This window comes from Notothenia rossii, assembly GCF_949606895.1.
Source record: "Notothenia rossii genome assembly, chromosome: 6".
Lineage (NCBI taxonomy): Eukaryota > Metazoa > Chordata > Actinopteri > Perciformes > Nototheniidae > Notothenia > Notothenia rossii.
This window is the reverse complement of record NC_136909.1, coordinates 43,762,712-43,783,574: the sequence shown is the minus strand read 5'-3', so window position 1 is coordinate 43,783,574 and position 20,863 is coordinate 43,762,712. Positions and strand designations below refer to the sequence as shown.

Genomic DNA, 20,863 nt, shown 5'->3' with positions numbered 1-20,863 from the left:
AGTCACATCAAGTAGTACTTTTCTAGCTTCACCCTCCAGGGCGGATATTAAATGGACTGCTCTCTTTGTAGGGGACCAGCCATTCGCAGTCGCTAGGAGGTTGAACTGGGCCCAGTACGTTTCCCATGAAGTGAGCCCATCATAGCGTCCGACCTTTAGCTGGCCTTCCCTGGGGAAAGGTGTCGGTCCCTGCACATTCATCAATGCCGTGGTGAGGGCGGTGGTCAGAGCAGCTACCACATCGCTGGTTTGGCTATTGGTAGTAGAGGGACTAGCCGAGCCCGCAGTCAGGGAGCTACCTTGGCCGAGTCCATTGGCGGTGTAGGTATTTGCTTTGGGGCATGTACTTGGGTGGGGGGTTGTTGTTGGGCATGGGACATCAACAGTGATATGAGCATCCTTAACGTTAGCAGGTTCGGAGCTCACACTGGCATTGTCAGTAGCATGGTTAGAATTTACATTGCAATAGGGCTCATGAGGTTTAGCCCCAACATCTTGTGCTTCCCCTCCCCTCATGGATTTAATGTCACTTTTTGAGTTATTGAGAACATTTCCCAAAGCACGCTCCATTGCAATGCTCATTTTCTGCATAAAACGTTCCTCTAGACTTTCTGTAATGTCTTTCTCCAACTCAGGGATAGATTTTGGTTGGCCACCCCATTTCCCTGCCGTTATGTCTCTCTCCAACTCCGGGATAGATTTTTGTTGGCCACCCCATTTACTTGCCGTTATGTCTCTCTCCAACTCCGGGATAGATTTTGGTTGGGCATCCACCGGAGCCGGTCCACACGTGTCTTTGTTTACATCTGCTCTTTCAGTCAGCAATCCGGTGGCTGCAGCAAACTTAACCGGACTTCCTTTTATTTCCTCCGGAAGGTCCGTCAGCAGTGTAGCAAGGGGTGAGTAGGTTGTTTTTTTTTCCTTTCTCCTTACCACCTGTGCATCGCTGGTTGGCTTCCTCCGTGGTGTTTCTGGGGGGTGTATGGGGCATATAAGTCCGTGTTCTCACCGTGTTCAGCCATTTCGGTCCTCCGGCGGTGGCTAGCGATGCTAGCGTAGTTAGCCAACTGTAGTGCGGGGACTGGGGGCTGGGGAGATCCCACTTCTGACACCAATGTAGCGTTCGCGGCTCCGCCGCACGGGTGGCTAGCTACTTAAATGAGGAGGACACGATGGCTGTAATTTATCCGGGTTTTATTACCCTACAAACAGACTAAACCCCGGGGTTGGAAGACTGCCCAAAACAACAAAGATAGGTAGCGGTATTGTCTCTTAGCTCTCTCAGGATCCCTCACTAGCTCTCCCGCCGTAGCTTGACCCTCTTCCGGTCACTTGTAAACCCCACCCCCTTTTTCTCCCTGCCCTATCCGGCTAACTAGGGCAACGTCTTCCCCCCAACAATCCCCTTGTGAGTCTCTCCCAGTTCAGCACTGCAGGGTCGCTACAATACTAACTTGACGGGAAAACGTGCGGTCCTCCACGCAAACTCTAACCCATGCGTACGCACTAAGCACAAAAACGGGAGAGACGAGAAACTGCGACACCGTTGGCAGAAGGAAGAATGGAGAGAAATATGTGGAAATAATACCATAAATAAAATGTTACCTCTCATTTATCATATATGAAGAATTCATTTTCAAACATTGATTAAAGCCAATCTTAAAATTATTTAACAAACGCCTGTTTGAGACTCCTCAGTGCACACAAAAACATAACTGGTAGAAATAAATAAATACGGATATGTTATTTAAAACCACCTCAAATATGTTGTGTTAATGTTATGAAATGTTTTCTCATAGCCTAAATGATGCGGTAAGCAGGAGGACAGAATTACGTCTAAACTGACGCCGTTTTGCATTTCTATAGGTTGTAGATACGAGCATGGTTTTATATATGTTTAATACATGTTTAATCGTGTTTTATGCCGTTTGCCAAGACTTGATAAGTCGCTCGTAAAACACAGGAGGTATTGAAACTAAGAGCACCAGATGTGGTAAATTGTACAGCTAATATAACACAACACATTAGTTGTATTTCCTTTAACTGGTGGATATAGAGTTGCTGCGGGGGGGTTGAGATGCACAGGCTGCAGTGGAGACACTGCGCACAGCTGATCGATAGCTGGGACACAAACCGCCAAATACAAAAACATAATTCAGATCCAGTCGTCATGACTCCACTCCGAAGGGATTCCCCGATCATTTCTTACAGTTTCTCATCAAGGGGGTGTCTCCTGTCCCCGGTACAAACACACTGCCTGAGGAAGGCTATGTGTATTTTTTTTGTCATTAACCTTTTACGGACCACTTATTTATTTATTTTGGTGACGATCCGACCTCCATGCTGCTACTCTGGTTCAAACTGCATCCACCAAACAATATGATTTATCTCGACCTCTCTAAAATAACCAAAATCTGACACGATGTGAGATGTTTTTTTTAGCTGTTCTATCGCCATTTCCTGCAATCTTCTCCATTCAGGCCCATTCCCAAACCACCCCCTACACCCTACCCCTACACCCTACCCCTCCGTTTGCGCGTTCACGCGGAGGGTCCGCCATATTAAGGGCTGTTCCAAACCAACGGGTGTGGAGGGGGAGTGGGCTATCAAGCCCTCAAACAGCGAGTCTGCAGCGGTGCTGACTTGAGACCGGTCTCTACCTGACCGGAGTCACGCTGTGTGTGTCCGTCAGGAAACAAGCTGTTAAGAAGTAGTTCCAGCAAACATCCACTGATAAACTACGATGATAATAACCTCATGATAACCTAATATGTTTTAACTTAGGATCATACCTGTGTTTAGTCTAGATAAAGGTAAATGTGTGCATTTTATTATAAAGTTGTGCATATTTAGTACAGACCGTTGCAAAAACTAAGAAGCTTATAAACATCAGGTTTAAAACTAAAAGAGCTTTACAAAAAAGTAACACAATGAAAGATGTTTGGAGTTTTATTTGAGTTATTAATTTAAATGTTTAGTCCAAGAGAGGCTGATTTGAAACCGTTGTTACATACAGTTACGGCATTTCTTGTTTCTGCCGGAGAGAGGGGAGACCGTCCCAAAGCTTGCTGCTGTATTTACTCCCTCCATCTGACAGGAGGGAGCCTCGTTGAGCTGCGAGTGTGGCTACAGACGGAGTTCACTCCGTCACGGAGGGGTAGGGTCGAGGGAGTGGTTTGGGATTGGGCCGCAGTCAGTCAAAAATGAATGAATGAAAGGGCGTTTCTTTGACTATTTATAGGCAAACATGGGCGTTACGTGAAGCCCGCAAAAGCTGCGCCGCATTTCGAGTCGGTTGTGATTTATAAAGGGAAACAGGCGTAGGAAGTGCCATACGCACTTTCCTCGACAGTACGCAATGTTGGTGAATCGGAAAGTGGCGGAAAATGTATGGACCTATTTTTCGGATTTGTACTACGTAAGCAACCTTCCCACGTGAATCCTACGCACGGCGTTATAAATGACGCCCCTGATGTCGATATATGGATGCCAACACGAAATTCATAAATATGTATACTATTTGTGACTTTTTGTTGGGAAAATCCATAAAGGTCAGTATGATAAAGCTTAACCCCAAACCCAAAACGAAACCTAGATTAGAACCGTAACCTAACCCGAAACATTTACCGAAATCCTTGGCCCTGATCAAACTCTCACAAAACGTACTAAATCGGTAAAAGAAATGTATGTTTTTGTGAGATATCTGCAGAAAGTAGTAATATTGTCAATAAAAGTCATATAATTGGGGATGTATTACAGCTTCTATATAGGCCTACTTGCTGTATTCTGTGGTAGCAACAAGCTTGCTGACCTTCCACAAACCAACCCTTTTGCTCAGTTTTCAAACTGTAAACACCTTATTACGGAGGCCCCCCTAGGCTAGGGGACATGGAGAAGAAAAAAAAAATGATTTGAAAAAACAAAACAATGTTTAGCTCAATGTACTTCCTACCACAACAATGGAGCGGTTCATCGATTTTATTTTGAGCTTGGCCTTAAATATAAAGATATAACATCAATAGGCACGGGTTTCACTTAAGTGAAAGACACCAAGAGAACACTCAGAGCGAGGGGACATGAAGGTCGCAAAGCATACTCTGAGCTGAGTTATTGACAGATTCGAATTTCGCGGATCTAACAACATGACTTTACAATCGTAGCAAGGTAGACAACAAGCTACAGAGTCGTTTTTATCAGAACAGTTCCATACGCGCAGTCATCCGAGCTAAACTTCAATAATTGGTCACAATCTGCAGCTTGAGGAGGGAGAGGAGTGCCTCGGGACCATCTTCAAACTGCAACGGGGTTTTGCGAGATCTCGCAAAAGTATTGCGAGATCTCGCGATGGGGTTTTGCGATATTTCGCAAAACATTATTTATTTATTTTGTTCAAACTCCGTACCTTGTAAGTGTGAGTAATGTGGCCCAGGACTTTTCTTCCAATAAAAGTTTCCTGTAGGCCTATGTCTCTAAAAATGTAGGCTATGATACTGTGAAAAGGCATTTGATGATCTTGGACCTGCACAAGCACAAACTAGCAACATTAGTTCAACTTATGTCCTACATAGGCCTACGTGTTCCCTCACCGTCACTCAGAAGCATCTGGCCCAGCAACCTTTGGCATTCCTTTGTACCGACTGAGAAATCCTGCAGTTACAGTACAACGGACATTATTTTCTATGTAACCCTGGTCCTGGTCTGGTTCCTGTTGAGTATTTCATTTCATTGAGACACCCAACAACAACTGCTTCCTCACTGCTAACTTACTGTATATTCGGCTGCACCACTCTTCACTCACTAAACAATGCAAACAGTAGAGCACAGCGGAGTTGCTATAGCAACACACTCCCATTTGCCTCCCGGATGCCAGATCCATCTGGAATGGTACTCAGATAAGCTCAGACCTTGAGCTGCAGGATGAGTATTATGGTATGGATCAGAAGCACATGTGGTATGCAACATACATACTGTTGGAGATTTGGAGGATGTTTAAAACCAACCTCGTCTCCGCGTGTCGTTTGATAAGCTGGGTAAATTCGTAAAAAGGAAGGGATTAAGAAACACCAGAATGCAAGTGAAACAATAATCTTGTTTTAATGATACAAGGTAACAATACAAATACAAAGAAATCACGAAGCACTCTGCAGAGTACTCCGGGCTCAGGTTCTACCACGTGTGAGACAGGTCTCAGGAACGGCCGGTGAAAAACAAGAGCGCGAACCAAAGGAAAACACAGGCTTTCATACTAAAACACAGGAGGAGGAGGTGTACGTGCTTTCCCCCAGAGGTCATCTTATTGGCAGAGACCAACACATGGCCTGTCGCACCCAATCAGTGCGACACAGCAGCTTGTAGCCAGCACACACACATCCCGTTTATGGCCCTTTGTCCCTGAGTCCATCTTCCCCCCTTCAGGTTACCACACACAAGTTAAAAGTATGTTTTAATATATAGTTTTTATTGTTGGCTAAATATACGTAATACATGTTAATTACTTTCATATCAATAATAACGAGGAACACATTACCTATGCTCTTAAGCAGTATTAGAGATGCTTTTCAAATAGTCAAACTTCACACAGGCCTAATATAGAGAACACACTCATTTGTCCTACAGCCTTTCCATTTGTTTGAGCTATTGTTCACATCTTTACTTCAAATAAAAGGTTTCACATTGTATATTTCCAGCTTCCTTTACACATACTGTTATTATTAATACAAAGTAACCAACCACACATATCTATTGAAAACAAGTCGATTTCCCTGATAATTGACATGCTGAAACTCTTCGGAATGTGTCCCCTCCCCCAGCTCTCTCGTCCCTGTCATAAAAGCTGCTTCCATTTCATATAGAATAAGAAAACATGTTTAAGCTAATTTCTCCACAATGTTTGTAGCCATTTAGTACCCGCACATGAAAGAATAAGAACAGAGGTATAGTTGACCAGTAATCATGTAGCACATATATTTACTGCAATGAAAACACACACACATTTGCTCCAAGCATGTGTAACGCACACCCTTCTTTTACGAGGGAAACATTCCAGCGTCTTGGCACTATCCCCAAATAAGGGTGTCCCCTGCTCCCATCTCTCTCTAAACACAAGGACTTCACCTCAATATATTGGGGGAGGGAAAAGATACTTTGTCCCTTCTAATTTAACACACATGAATATATATAAGGTGACATTAAAAGGAATATACCAGATTTAACTTTCCTGCCATAACACGTTACTTTAATCCTTCAAATAATTCAAATAATCCTTCAATTCCCCCTTTTTGGTCTCGCATTAACGAGACCAACACACATAAGACATTTGAAACAAAACTACTGTCCTTCTTTAATACTGTGTCTGTCCCCCTTCATTAAACCTTTGGGAACAGAAAACAACCTCCAATGACAGTGAAGAAACTATCAGAGTGAGAGCCTGAGTGCCAGAAAGCAGCATCCTTGCGTGTTGTTGAATCATCAGGCCCCCCCCCCCCCGCCCTTCAGCGGAATACGCCAACAAGGGCAGCTGATAGGGAGGGGGAGATGCGGCCTTTCCTTCAAAGGTGGAACTGATGAATCTGATCAGAGAGAAGTAGACTCCTCTGCTGCCTCGAGAAGTCCCCCAGCCCGCTGATGCCAGCTTCCAAGTCGTCTGCTGTAGGGATGTCCGCGAGGTCCTTCTCCTCCAGTCCGCTGATGCCTGCTTCCAAGTCGTCTGCTGTAGGGATGTCCGCGTTGACGATAGCCAGGTCCATCCTGATGTCCTCCAAGGTCCTAGCCGGAGTGTTCCTCGCCGCACACTGGCTCCAGTAGTACCAGATGTCCCCCTTTGCTCCTCGGCGGACGGCATGAGATGTCCTCTGGGTCACTCTGTAGAGGCCGGATAACCTGGGGTTGAGTCACGTAGGCCTGACAACCTTCAGCCAGACGAACTCCGCTGTGTCGGCCTCCTGCTCCTCGGGTCCCCCTTTTGGCGTCAGCAACCTGTGTGGAGAAATCTGATACCCACCCCTCAAGTCTACGCTCAGGGCTTCTGGGCCCTCAGGTGTTTGACCCACCACTGGTAGGCCACTTCAGAATTCTAATACTTGGTCTGTGTCATCACAATAAACCCCAACATTTTCAGGTGAACTAAATAAAATATCTCAATAGCTCTGAATTCCTGACAAGCATCTGTGTTATTATAAATGAAATCCTTGAGATCCCATTTAAAATCTAAATATAATATGAACTGCTAATGTTTCTGGTAATGGAACACACTAATGTTATGGATTAAAAACAACTAAAATCATGATACTGACAAAGTGAATAATTTCCAGGCGAGACTGCTTCTACCTGTCACTGCTTGGATATTATCAAGCTGAAAAATGAATACAGAAATCCAACATACTGTCATCAAATGTCTTTCTATTATTACTTTAAATTAAATGTACATCCCCATAATGATCTAAACAGTCTATGGCTTTTACTTCTTTACCAGGCTAGTTACAAGATGTTGTCTAAATTAAATTCTATCTCATTACATTACTATGTTTTAACTTAGCTGTAATATGTTCTTTCTACATTTCAAACATCAGTTACTTTAATACCTGTTGAAATATTACAAAATTGTTTTCATTATCACAGTTCACCTTCTCCTTCTCATTCTGGAATTACCTCTCTCAGTAGCCCCTTGGCCACTGATTCTGCATCTGTGTTACCTGTTATAACTCAATCAACATTAGAAACATGTCAACATTAATCAAACAGTATCTTATCCCCAGATATGGAGCAGGTTAAATCTAAAACTGTCAATCAATGGTCAGATTGAACATCTGAGTTGGGGCGGCAGGTTTCTTCCAGTACCTAAATGAAAATATCCCACAATACATATCATGAAGGCCTCAATATAGCAGCATGCAGGGAAAAACATCATCAAAAATATGTTTTACACACACATTATGTAATACTTCAGAATTATGATTGTGGGATCACTTCAAGGAAGTCAGATGCCTTAAGAGACACAACAGACGATCAGAAATGTAGCCACCCCGGGTTAGTTTACATTTAGAAAGGAAAACAAGAGTGAACAGTAAAATTACCATCCATGGGATATTGCTAGCAAATTAGGAGAATAGAAGCATCTTATAAAACAAATCCTACTTCTATTTTTGTATTGAACGCTGCTATGATCAATAGTTTTACTTACACAATTTCATCAAATGACGATGTATAATATGGCTATGTGAGTCACTTTTGGAAATCACAAAGGTTCAAAACAGCTCTGCGCTGAGATTTCCGTTGTTTCTATGGAAAGAGCTGTTCGTCCCGAGTAGGTGAAGCGTGTCGCTTGAAGCTCAAATCTTTTGCAGAGCGCTTGCTCAAATGTCTAATTATTTCTACTTTGACCTGTACCTCGCTGACCATTCAACACGTAACCAATCAGAAGACAGCTGTATGTAGCGTGCAAGTTAGCTTGTGGGGTAACCATAGAACCAGACCATAACTTGTTGTTTTTACAGCAAGGCTCTGCGCCCAACCACAATAATAATAATAATAATAGATTTATTTTGTAAGCGCTTTTACAGGTGCTCAAAGTCAAGTGAGCAAAGAGCAAGTGGTGTGTCATGTGAAAGCAGAATTATAACCCACGCTGCAGTTCCCTTTAGCTCCTTTGAGCTTTTCAGCATCTTTCACTTCACTGTTTGCTTCACTAAATGCTGTTTATCAAATAGTAGAGACTAGCTTGTGAACATAAGTGAATTTAGCAGCAAAAGAGACAGATATTAAAGATATTCATTCATCAGGTGGCTACTCCAAAATAATGCTTATGTTCCTCTGTGTGTGCTGGATGTTAATATGCAACACTTTGATAACATGTTACAACAACTTGTGGTTTTCCACCACAGCCTGTCCATCTTCAACCAGAGGCCTGTATTACGAAGCTGGATTTTCCTAACCTGGATATGTTTGAGTTAGCCGGTTGGCCTAATCCAAAACATACGCGCTCTCGCTAAACTGTACTACGACGCTGGTTATCAAGTGGATCGCTCAAGCCAGCAGTGCCCTATCTAGTTAGGTGCGCGTTCACATGAAAGGGGTGGTATTTGGAGCATTCGACCAATCACAAACATGGAGAAGCGTACTGACAGCGCAGCGTCATACTTCCTGAATGAAAAGTTAACTATAATATTAGACAAATATGAAGAAGTTAAACTTTAAACATCCATGACTTAAACACTTTATCCAGGATAAAAGCCACATAGCTGCACCTGCAAGGTGAATACAGCTGGTAAAAGAAAAAGTGCATGCGTACATTAACAGGTCTATGATATCAATGGCCTGTCTAAGACACCCCATCATACCATGTGTTGGAGATTCGGAGGATGTTGAAAACCAACCTCGTCTCCGCGTGTCGTTTGATAAGCTGGGTAAATTCGTGAAAAGGAAGGGATTAAGAAACACCAGAATACAAGTTAAACAATAATCTTGCTTTAATGATAAACAGTAACGATACAAATACAAAGAAATCACGAAGCACTCTGCAGAGTACTCCGGGCTCAGGTTCTACCACCGTGTGAGACAGGTCTCAGGAACAGCCGGTGAAAAACAAGAGCGCGAACCAAAGGAAAACACAGGCTTTCATACTAAAACACAGGAGGAGGTGTGTGCCTGCTTTCCCCCAGAGGTCATCTTATTGGGAGAGACCAACACATGGCCTGTCGCACCCAATCAGTGCGACACAGCAGAAGAAACCCGGAAACAAAAAGTCTCATTCAGTTTGACGAAGACCAGACACCTTTTGGTGTCTGGTACGAACCGGCTCTCAACAACAAGTTTCCTTATCTTATTTCACATCTTGTAGCCAGCACACACACATCTCCTTTATGGCCCTTTGTCCCTGAGTCCATCTTCCCGCCTCAGGCTGCCACACACAAGTTAAAAGTATGTTTTAAGATATAGTTGTTATAGTTGGCTAAATATACGTAATACATGTTAATTACTTTCATATCAATAACAACGAGGAACACATTACCTATGCTCTTAAGCAGTATTAGAGATGCTTTTCAAATAGTCAAACTTCACACAGGCCTAATTACAGAGAACACACTCATTTGTCCTATAGCCCCTCCATTTGTTTGAGCTATTGTTCACATCTTTACTTCAAATAAAAGGTTTCACATTGTATATTTCCAGCTTCCTTTACACATACTGTTATTATTAATACAAAGTAACCAACCACACATATCTATTGAAAACGAGTCGATTCCCCTGATAATTGACATGCTGAAACTCTTCGGAATGTGTCCCCTCCCCCAACTCTCTCTAAACACAAGGACTTCACCTCAATATATTGGGGGAGGGAAAAGATACTTTGTCCCTTCTAATTTAACACACATGAATATATATAAGGTGACATTAAAAGGAATATACCAGATTGAACTTTCCTGCCATAACACGTTACTTTAATCCTTCAAATAATTCAAATAATCCTTCACATGGTACCTCAGATGTTACCATAGTGTACCATAGTACGTACCATGGTATACCATGGTACCTCAGATGCTACCATGATGCATACCATGGTATAACCCTGGGACATACCGTTGTACCACAGCTGTTACCGTGGTACGTACCATGGTACCTCTGATACTATAGTACATGCCGCGGTACCTCAGATAACTGTTACTCCATAGAGAATTCAAATGGTACTACAGACATTACCATGGTATGTATCATGATAATCACTCAAGTCCCATTGTATGCATTTTTTTATTTTTTTTATGTGAATGCAAGTCTTATACCTTGTTTAGTATTTTTCATTGCTGGTTTTAGTTGGTTTCCCTTTCGGTAACATATATTTTCATCTTCTTTTTCAACACATCTTCACACAAAATAGCCAAAGAATTACACTTTAGATAAAGATGTTCTCAATGTTGTTATTGAATGAGACAACTGAGTTCATACAGCGCTTCAATGTGGCGTTTTACTCACATATTTAGAAATATCCATACAGATTTACCCAGTCACAGACACAAATGCATTACAAAATACAGTTAATGATCAAACAGTGAGTTATAAAAAAACAATAATAGCATAAATAAAAACACATTTAAATCATCATATATGTGCAGACAAATTGAGTCTCAACAGTTTGTGCTAGCCCTCAACATTTGACTTGTCTCAAACCAAGGCATTTTCATCACATATAGCTTACCCCCATGTTCAATTGCAATACATTTAGCTATGATGTCCTCACATGTCAATACACACAATTTATTGGAGATCTTTACTTTTACAAGAAATTTTGCAACACCCTTTTGTCTTTCTGGAACAAAGTGGACCTGCACAAATTATACCATTTCATGGTTTGGATCTTCCCCTCCGTCCTCTGATGACTCTCCAGACTGAGAGACAGCAAAAGGCTATAAGATAAGATGGATCTTTATTGATGGCCATAGGGAACAGGTGTTAGCATGCAGCAACAAAATATATGTAAATGGAAAGGTAGCATTGCGGGTGAAAGTCATATGTGCATACAGTGAAAATAATGTTAACTATAAGTTATAAAATAACTCCTGATACATTTTGTTAAATATTTGTAACCCAACTTCTTTTGTGTCGGATAAATCTGTATTCTTATCATCATAGAAAACTGTGTTGTCTCTTACTGCTACCTGTAATGTAGCAAAGGTCATGGATTTTAACAGAATACATTTTTTTTTTAAATAAGTAAAACAATCCCTGCATGTTTATGTTGTACCATTTCATGTTGTTGATCTGTTCCTTCGTCTGCAGCCATCTCTACCTCATCGTCACTCTGGGAGACAGAAAAGTTGAAATCAAATTAATTCAATAAAAAAAAGAGGGGCAGGCATCATAAAAAGGGGCAGGCATCATAAAAAGAGCATACAAACAGGATACAAAGACAGTACATGACGGACGAACGATGACCTTGTGACAATGCACAGTGGCAATACATAAAAAAAAAAAATCAGTGACCAAGTAGCAGAGTCATAGTTAACTCCACCAGTGAGTCCAATTTCTTAAGTCTGTGGATCAGTCAATGCAAAAAACTACCATTTCATGATGTGGATCCTCCCCTTTGTCATCTGATGTCCCGCCAGAATGGTGATCAGCCTGAGTTAAAGCAAAAGGCTAAACAATAACTATCCTGATAATATGATTTTAATGAATCGAACACAACCTCATCGTCACTGTACATTATACTCTCACCCACCATTGAATCTTCATTTGAAGTTTCATCACTGGATGAGTCAGAGTCTGTAAATTGATAAAATCACACAGCTGTTGCACAGACATTTATACACACATTGATTGTGGGCATTTTAATTTGGCATCTCAGCAAAAAGTGTTAGAAATTAAAATCAATGTTTTAATGGGGAAATGTAGTTTAAACATGCCGTCAGTTTTAATGCTCTTTTATACTGAAAAACCAGAAATTCTTGTGTACAAGCAGTTAAGCTTTTATTCTGAAAATCCTTCATCTCCGGTTAGCATTTAGCATGTGGCTAATATACGATTTCCTAAAGAGGTGAATTTAGTAGCGAAATGATATGGAGTGGTGCAAACCGAAGCCTACTGATTTAACACTACAACTATAGATGTCGAGATACTACCATGCTGAATATTAAATGAAGGTACTATTTGAATACATTATTGTTTACAGACGAGAGTAGCATGTGACAACATCCGGAAACCAAACGAGCCGAGAAGTATTGTTTAGAGTATTGATTACAGCGTTTAGAATGTGTTAAATGAAAAGTGATGAAAGAGAATATGAGGAGAAACGGCGTGTTAAGCATATATTGAATGTGAAAAGAACCTATCCTCGGTTTAAATGCAATTACGGACATTGGAGACGAGGTGAGCCGGCTGGCGGGGAGGAGCCAGCAGAGGATATATAAACAGCACCGGAGGAGAGATCCATTCTCTTCTCTTCCCTATCGGAGAAGAGCCAGATCACAGCTGTTTTTCTGCCGGAACAATATTCTGTCTGTAACACTACCGCGCCTTTTTAAATTAAAGTACCCAATTGAACTTTCACAGAGACTCCATTTAGTCTCCTATTTTAAAGCTTCTCTCCTGGTCGGGAGAATAACGAACACAGTTAACAAAAGCTAGGGTTGGTTTATACTGTATGTCTCAGCTTTTTTAGAGTCAATATTGATTTTATATGTTTTATAACGTAATTTACATATTGCCCTACTGCTATCAAAATAGGAATAATAGCAGTATACACGAAGTGAATCTATACATGTACATCTAAAAAACGTTTCAAAATGTTGTAGTATACTCTGCTATAATTCGTTGAATACAGTAATGTGAGACAAAAACCACCAAATGAAATACGTCTTATATTGGCAGTTCATCCCGTTCGTCCAATATGAAGAGAAAACCCGTCCTTACCTGTCACAAGTTGTGCCTCCATACGGGTCCTCTGGTACCGTTTTGCAGTCCTGGGAATATCTACCTAAATCTGACAAATATTAGACCCTCCAGAAAAACGCGGGCAAAAATCCTTGATTATGCGGGCTAAATTCCTTGATTATGCGGGCTAAAATCCTTGATTATGCGATTAAATATGCGGGGTTTTTATGGGATTTTATGCGGTGAAATTGCGGGAAGTTGCGAAATATGCGGAAAGTTGCGAAATATGCTAAATATGCGGGGAAAAAGAATAAAACATTTTTTAAATATTGAGCTGTCTTATTTATTCTCTCTCACACACAACCTGCCACTAACGTTAAACCCCTTTACTATTCAATTCAACACATTCAATGTTTATTTATTGTAAAAGCAATTGGGCTATTTTAATCTCACACACACACACACACCCCCCCCCCCCACACACACACACACACACACACACACACACACACACACACACACACACACACACACACACTTCTCCGCCTTATTCTGTTTTCATTTACTCATTCGTTATCTGACCAGCTTCAATCTTGTAGGCTACTCACTTCGTTTCTTGTAGCCCTCGAAAGGGTTTTGGAGGTTGATGCCTCGGTGAGCGTGAGTCGTTTGGCTTTCTTGTCCGCAGCAGCAGAAAGCATTTTCGAATGTTTGAATGAATCAAAGTGGGTCGTCACCGTCGATTTTCTCTTATGCTCCAACACACAGTTGCACAGGGTGCAGAATAGTTTCCCCCCACTTTTTGCCCGGTCTTTAGAAGAAATGTTTGTCGGTAAATGAGATCGATTAGATTTTTTCATCTTGGTGTTTTCTCTACCGTGTGAGCTCCACACGTTCACTCTGTCTATACAGTGTTGTTTACATTCTGTGATGCTCGAGCTGATGACGTCACGTCAAGACGAGTTAACTTTTTTTTTTCTCAACTTTGTGTGGAAAAATGCGGGGATTATGCGGCCTTTTGATAAATATGCGGCCTTTTAAAAATCTGCGCCATTTTGCTGATTATGCGGTAAATTCTGCGATCGCAGAATCGCGTTTTTCTGGAGGGTCTAAAATATCTTTTGTACATTCTCAGGTTTTCTCTTTTTTTGTGAATGAGAATCAAAATTAAAGAACTTTTTCCAGGCACGGATTATTCTGCCGCTGAGGGTAGCTGGTGAGTGGCTACGTGCGCGTGCCCAACTTTCGCCTCGCGCTTCCCGCCTCTCTAGCGTTGCTAGGATACAGACCGCAGTGCCAACTGCAATCTCCGGATTGTTATCACTTTGTTGCCACTACTTAGAGCTACTTTTGAACACAACAATGTACGGTTTCTATGAATTTAGCAATGATACAATCGAAGTTGGCCGGTTAAATTTAATTGAGGGGGAGTACGATCCTGAATTGGACAAGGAGTATCTTGTCTGGTGGCCCCAAAATGGGAAAAAGATGGCTTGGACTGCGAAAGTGTTATCAACTGGCGGTACATTTGCATATTTAAATAGATCATACATGTACAGCTTATCATTATTATTATTATTAACAGTTGTCAGGCCTATGTTTTATTTGTTAATATATAGCAGTGGCTGCTGGTCAATAGAGGTGCTATGGAAAGTTTTATATTTATAATAAGTACAATACTGTTTAGGGGCAGAACCTCTGCTCCGCGCGTTCCTCTATGAGTTTGTTTTAAAAGAAGGAAAAGTCAAAGCACCAGGATAAGGGTTAAACAATAATCTGCTTTAATGGTAAAATATACAATACAACACAAAACAATTCAAAAGGGGCCCCCCTTCGGGTGCCCCTGCTCTGGTCCTCCCGCGGGAGGGTCTTACCACCTCGGCCGTATGAAGAAAAAGAGAGCGAACCAAAGGAAAACACAGGCTTTCATACTAAAAAACACAGGAAGAGGTGTGTGGATGCTTCCCCCAGAGGTCATCTCATTGGGAGAGACCAACAAATGGCCTGTCGTACCCAATCAGTGCGAGCCAGAGGCGAACCTTAAGTTTGAAGCAAAACAACCCCATCTGGTTTTTATTGTTCCGCATTTTTGCATAGAGTTTCTATCCTATCCTCCCCCCCCTCAGTTGTTAAAGCACATTTCGTTTCAAATACTTTTGCCATCTTTTAAGATATAGTTGGATTATACAAATATCATATGTGAGTTACCTTAATATCCACAATACCGAGGAAAACATTACTGCTATTCTTGATACAAAGTAATTAAACACACACATATATTTATCATGTAGACTTCCCTAATATTTGACATGCTGGAGATCTTTTAAGAAGAATGTCCCCTCCCCCAGCTCTCTCGTCCCTGTCATAAAAGCTGCTTCCATTTCATATAGAGTAATTAAACATGTTTAAGCTAACCACTGCACAAATGTTGTAGCAATTCAGTACCCACACATGAAAGAACAAAACAAAGAAATCAAATAAAACACCAACACAGATATGGTTCAGCAATAATCAAATCTAGCTGCTGCAATAGACACCCTTCTTAATGGGTCTACAGGAAATGAATCATTAATTTAACAAGACTTTAACTGCATTATATCTAAGGAAAATGTCTCTGGGAATTCCCCTGTTAATTGCAAGGACTATTGATAATTAACAGAGAGACCCTAGGGGCCTCTTCTTGGTATCTGCTAGGCAGAAGTCACTCAATGCAGAAATCACAAGTTTAACACACATTCTATATAAGGTGACATTAAAATGAACATACCAGAAATACACTGTATCATACTTTCTGCCATAATACTTTAATACTTCAAATAATTAAAATAATACTTCAGTATAAACCGTTATATGTTTCATTAGAATCATTACCCTCTCTCGTCTGGGAATTGAGGACCCCAGCACAGCAGACATTCTACCAGTCTTAGAAGAAGACTGTGTCAAAGAATCTCACAGACTCTTGTTTGCCTCTTTAATATCTGAAAGTTGACCAAAACATGTCATGTTTTATACTAATAATGGCCAAAGTTTAACATAATAGTTAGTATAAATAGTGTTAATTAAAGTGGTTCAAATCTAAAATGGCACTTTCCCGGTTTTAATGGGTTTGATGTTTTTATGTGCCTTATGTCCGTTCTCACTCACGGCCCAAATAAGTATAGAAATGTATAAATATATATAAATATTCTAACCACTATTCACATTAGAAAATACCATGCATCTTGTTCCATATGTTCCATATGTTTGAACTGAATTAGTCCTGGACTTTGAAGAAATGCATTTTAACAATTTTGCCTCTGTTTGAATACAAGAGAAACCCATTTTGCCTCTGTTTGAATACAAGAGAAAACCACTCTCAAACTGAAATCTCTCAAACTGTGAATCTCTCTCTGAATGTGACTAATGGGGAAGACAAACAAAATCTAATGTAAAAGAAGAATACATATATGTAAACTAACAGGCGGGTGTCTAAAATTAGCTAAAATGTATTAAAAAAAGAATTTTAACATGTTTATATTGTTGTTTATAAAGCAATTTTGCTCAAGTGTTTTACACGAAGGTATTCAAAATGTTTATTTGATGCAGTGTTTTACATAAAATATGTTTGATACATTGATACTTTACATAATGCACTTTACCGTATTCCCCTGCATTTGAAATAAAATGTATTTGCACTGTTTGAATTGTGTTGTACTAATATGATCATATCATGTATCTAGAATAATGAACATGACTGAATAAGGTTGCCAGAACATGATTATAACATTTGTAAATCAATGGAATGAAGTTAAAATAACATGACTGAATCATGTTGCCAGAACGTGATTTAAACATTTATAAATCAATGGAATTAAGTTAAAATAACATGACTGAATCATGTTGCCAGAACGTGATTGAAACATGTATGAATAACTTTGTTCAATTACATTAGGTTAAGTTAATATTTATGTGTTTAACCTAGACAACTGGATCGAGTGCTGCCAAAGCAAACGATTAATGTGCAACCAAAGTCCACTATTCAATCACTTAGATCCAACGACTTATTTGTTTCAGTGAGCAACATATTGTCATGTAAGCAGACAATGTGACTCACATACAAATGTTGATGTACCCTATATATATATATATATATATATATATATATATATATATGGATTGTACAAATTAATAGGCTGAATATCTTTGTTGCTTCCAATAGATGACAAAGGTGCACTCCTCAAGATGAGGAACCGGCTGGTTGAAGGTAAAGAACCTTTGGAAGAATCCGGGCCGATGGGAAAAGGCAAGAGGGCAAAGAAAAGGAGGCCTTTTCTGGAGGAGGACGACGATGTGGAACAGTCAGAGGTGAGTTATTCAAAATCGAAACACCACCACTTTATGAAGACACACACACAACCACACACAAAAACAAATATTTATATATGTTGTTGTCTGTTCTCAGGAGAGACCAAGCAAAAAACCAAGGCCGGAGTCATCGTCATCCACAGACATTACTCAGATCTTGTACTTGAGTAAAAGTAGAAGTACCAGAGTGTCAGAATACTCTGTTACAGTAAAAGTCCTGCATTCAAAATGTTCCTCAAGTAAAAGTAGAAAAGTATTCTCATCAAAATATAGTTAAAGTAACGACTGTAAAAGTAGTCATTGTGCAGATTGGTCCATTTCAGAATAATATGATATGTTTTATAATGATAGATTATGAAAGTGTTCTCAAAGCTGGTAAAGGTGCAGCTAGTTTGAATTACTTTGTATACTGCAGGGTAGCTTGTGAATTTACTCCAGGTGGAACTAAAGTCTGATTTAACACTTGATTATATTTCACATCATTCATCCACATCAGTATAGTAACTAAAGGTATTAAATACATGTAGTGGATTAAAAGTAAACCATTTACCTCTGAATTGTAGAGGAGTAGAAGTACAAAGTAGCAAAACATTGAAATACTTAAGTAAAGTACAAGTATCTCAAAATTGTACCCAAGTATAGTACTTGTTGAGTTTATGAACTTAGTTACTTTAGACCAGTGGCTATACAGATAGAAAGACTAAGCCTTGCACAGAGGCATGAAAATACATTTTCAAAATGCTCAACAGTGCTGCCAAAATTATAAACTGACTGCTGCACAATTAAAATAAATGCTTTTATATATTTCTATTAGATGTGACTCTTTTGCGTTTCTGTTATTATTACAACTGCTGCTTTGGTTGTTCTGACCGCTAAAATCATCTGTTATTCCTAAATTTAAAGCCGATTTTCCGTGGGGTGGGGTGGTCGGGGGGCTTGAATCCTTGTCACCTTTTTCATACCTGATGAGTTTGCATCCCTGCTGTCTACCTGACTGTCTGTCTGTTTTTGTAATTTGTCTCTTCATCTGTTAATTCCCCTTTTCTTTATTTCTTTCTCTCTTTAGGTGAAGTTAAATCTGTCTTCAAAGAAAAGACAGAGGCGGAGATCAAGGGCTACATACGCCAGAAACTCTCCAATTCGCCGAAGATCCTCAAAAGGAAAACATTTTTTAAAAATCAATTTGTTCGGCCACGTTAGGCCATTATGTTTTTTCATGCAATATTGTATGTTCGGTAGTATAAATTAAAAATGTTAATACATGTAAATACATGTTGAGTCCATGTATTATTTGTATTTGCCTCAGTCCATTATTTTTATTTGATATAGCCTACCATTGTACATTCTACAGTATCTACAGTTTGGTACAGGTGTGACACAAATACAAGAACATATGTATTTACCATGGTAATTGTTATGGTGCCAGGGGTAGTGGGTTATCAAGCCCTCCAACAGCCATATGAAATGTTACCATAGTACTCGTACCATAGTACTGTAGCGATCTGCATTTATTGTTCAAGTGTTCTGTTAACTGTTTGTGTCAGGCTTCTGTGAGGAGAGCAGGTAGGGGCGGGGTTGGGGAGCAGAGGGTTTGGTGTGTGTGTGTCTGTGTGGGCGCGTGCAGGTGAGTGAGAGGTTGGCGCGAGAGGAGAGAGAGTGAGAAAGGACGGATGAGAGCCGTTGGTTGTTAATAAACCTGTTTAACTTGAGAACGCTTCACTCGTCATTCCGACACGTCCGGGTGGACGTTACATTGGTGTCAGAAGTAAAAAAAACAACAACAAAAAAACAGAGTTTTATCCGCTAATCGCCGGTAGCCGCAGCTAGCACTGACTCGGCTAACGTTAGCTCTGCTTCATCGGCCGGTAAATAATGGAAGCACAGATGAACCGGACCGGAGCTCGTCCGAAAGTCAAGGAGGAGATGGATGGCTTATGGCGTGACTCAGAAGACAATTTATGGCGTGAATTAAATGCTGCTGCCGGTTTCGACTCGGCCGGCGGGAAGCGGCACGTCGGCGCAGGGACCTCCCCCGGGAGTGGCGCGGCGCCGGTTGTAAACAATGATGGCGGCGCCCGGCTCCAAGTTAAAACACCGAAATACAACGGTAAAGCCGACTGGGAAGCCTTCCATGCCCAATTTGAACTGTTATCACGGGCTGTGGGCTGGTCTGAGGACAATAAGGCGCTCCAGCTGGCCCTGTGTATTACAGATGAAGCTTTATCCTGTTTGCTACTGCTCAGCCCGGCTGAAAGAACTGACTATGGGGCCTTGGTTGGGGCTCTGAAGCGGCGGTTTGGACAATGCAGCCAGCCTGGGGTGCTGCGTTCGGAGCTGTCAAGCAGACAGAGACAGCCGGGTGAGCCGCTCCGCATATTGGCTAATGACATTGAAACCCTGGCGAGAAGGGCATACAGCCACATGTCCCCTGAGGTGCAGAGCGAGCTGGCTAGGGACCAGTTTATCCGGGCCATAACCCCCAGGGAGCTGCGCGTCCAGACACAACTGGCACATCCCCGCTCTCTGCAGGAAGCACTGGAGCTGGCGTTGGAGAGAGAGGTTGTAGGAGGGGCGGCAGAGAGCACGCACACGGGAGGCGGCCCGGTTGTGAGAACGGTGAGACAGGAGGAGCCAGGACAAGAGAAACCAGCATGGGCGGCTGAGTTGACTGAGCTAATCCGTGCTATGGCACTGCAATCGCCGCAGGGCAGCAACCGTCCTCGTCGGGGTCCTCTGGTGTGTTGGGGGTGCGGCCAGGTCGGCCATATTAGCACAAGGTGCCCCATGAATGCTGATATTCAGGGAAACGCCCCCGGGTCTGTGTAAATGGGATGTCACAGACCCCCGCCGTTGGGTCCCATCCTGCCTGGTCTCCAGTGGACAGAGCCCAGCTGCACGGAGGGGGGAGCGGGGCTCCGCTTCCCCCAGAAGCAAACGACATCGCAGAGTCTGTGAGGGTGGTGGGCTGGACTCACGCGGGGGATTTCTGCCATGTCCCCGTCACCCTGGCAGGGGCCCCATGGACGGCCCTTGTTGACACCGGCTCCACAGCGACACTGATGAGACCGGACGTGGTCCCAGCGGGGACACGGTTGACACCCACTCTGGTGAAACTGCGAACAGTAACCGGTGAGCTAGCCCCTATGCTTGGGAGAGG

General features: G+C 41.6%; 1 long non-coding RNA gene across 1 annotated transcript; it reads left to right on the top strand.

Annotated features, from left to right (window-relative positions):
• The first annotated feature begins 77 nt into the window (after positions 1-77).
• On the top strand, positions 78-19,131 carry LOC307042575. The gene is made up of 3 exons (XR_013809165.1): positions 78-899; positions 17,561-17,706; positions 18,773-19,131. It is a non-coding gene; the product is annotated as an uncharacterized lncRNA (long non-coding RNA).
• Positions 19,132-20,863: the final 1,732 nt, after the last annotated feature.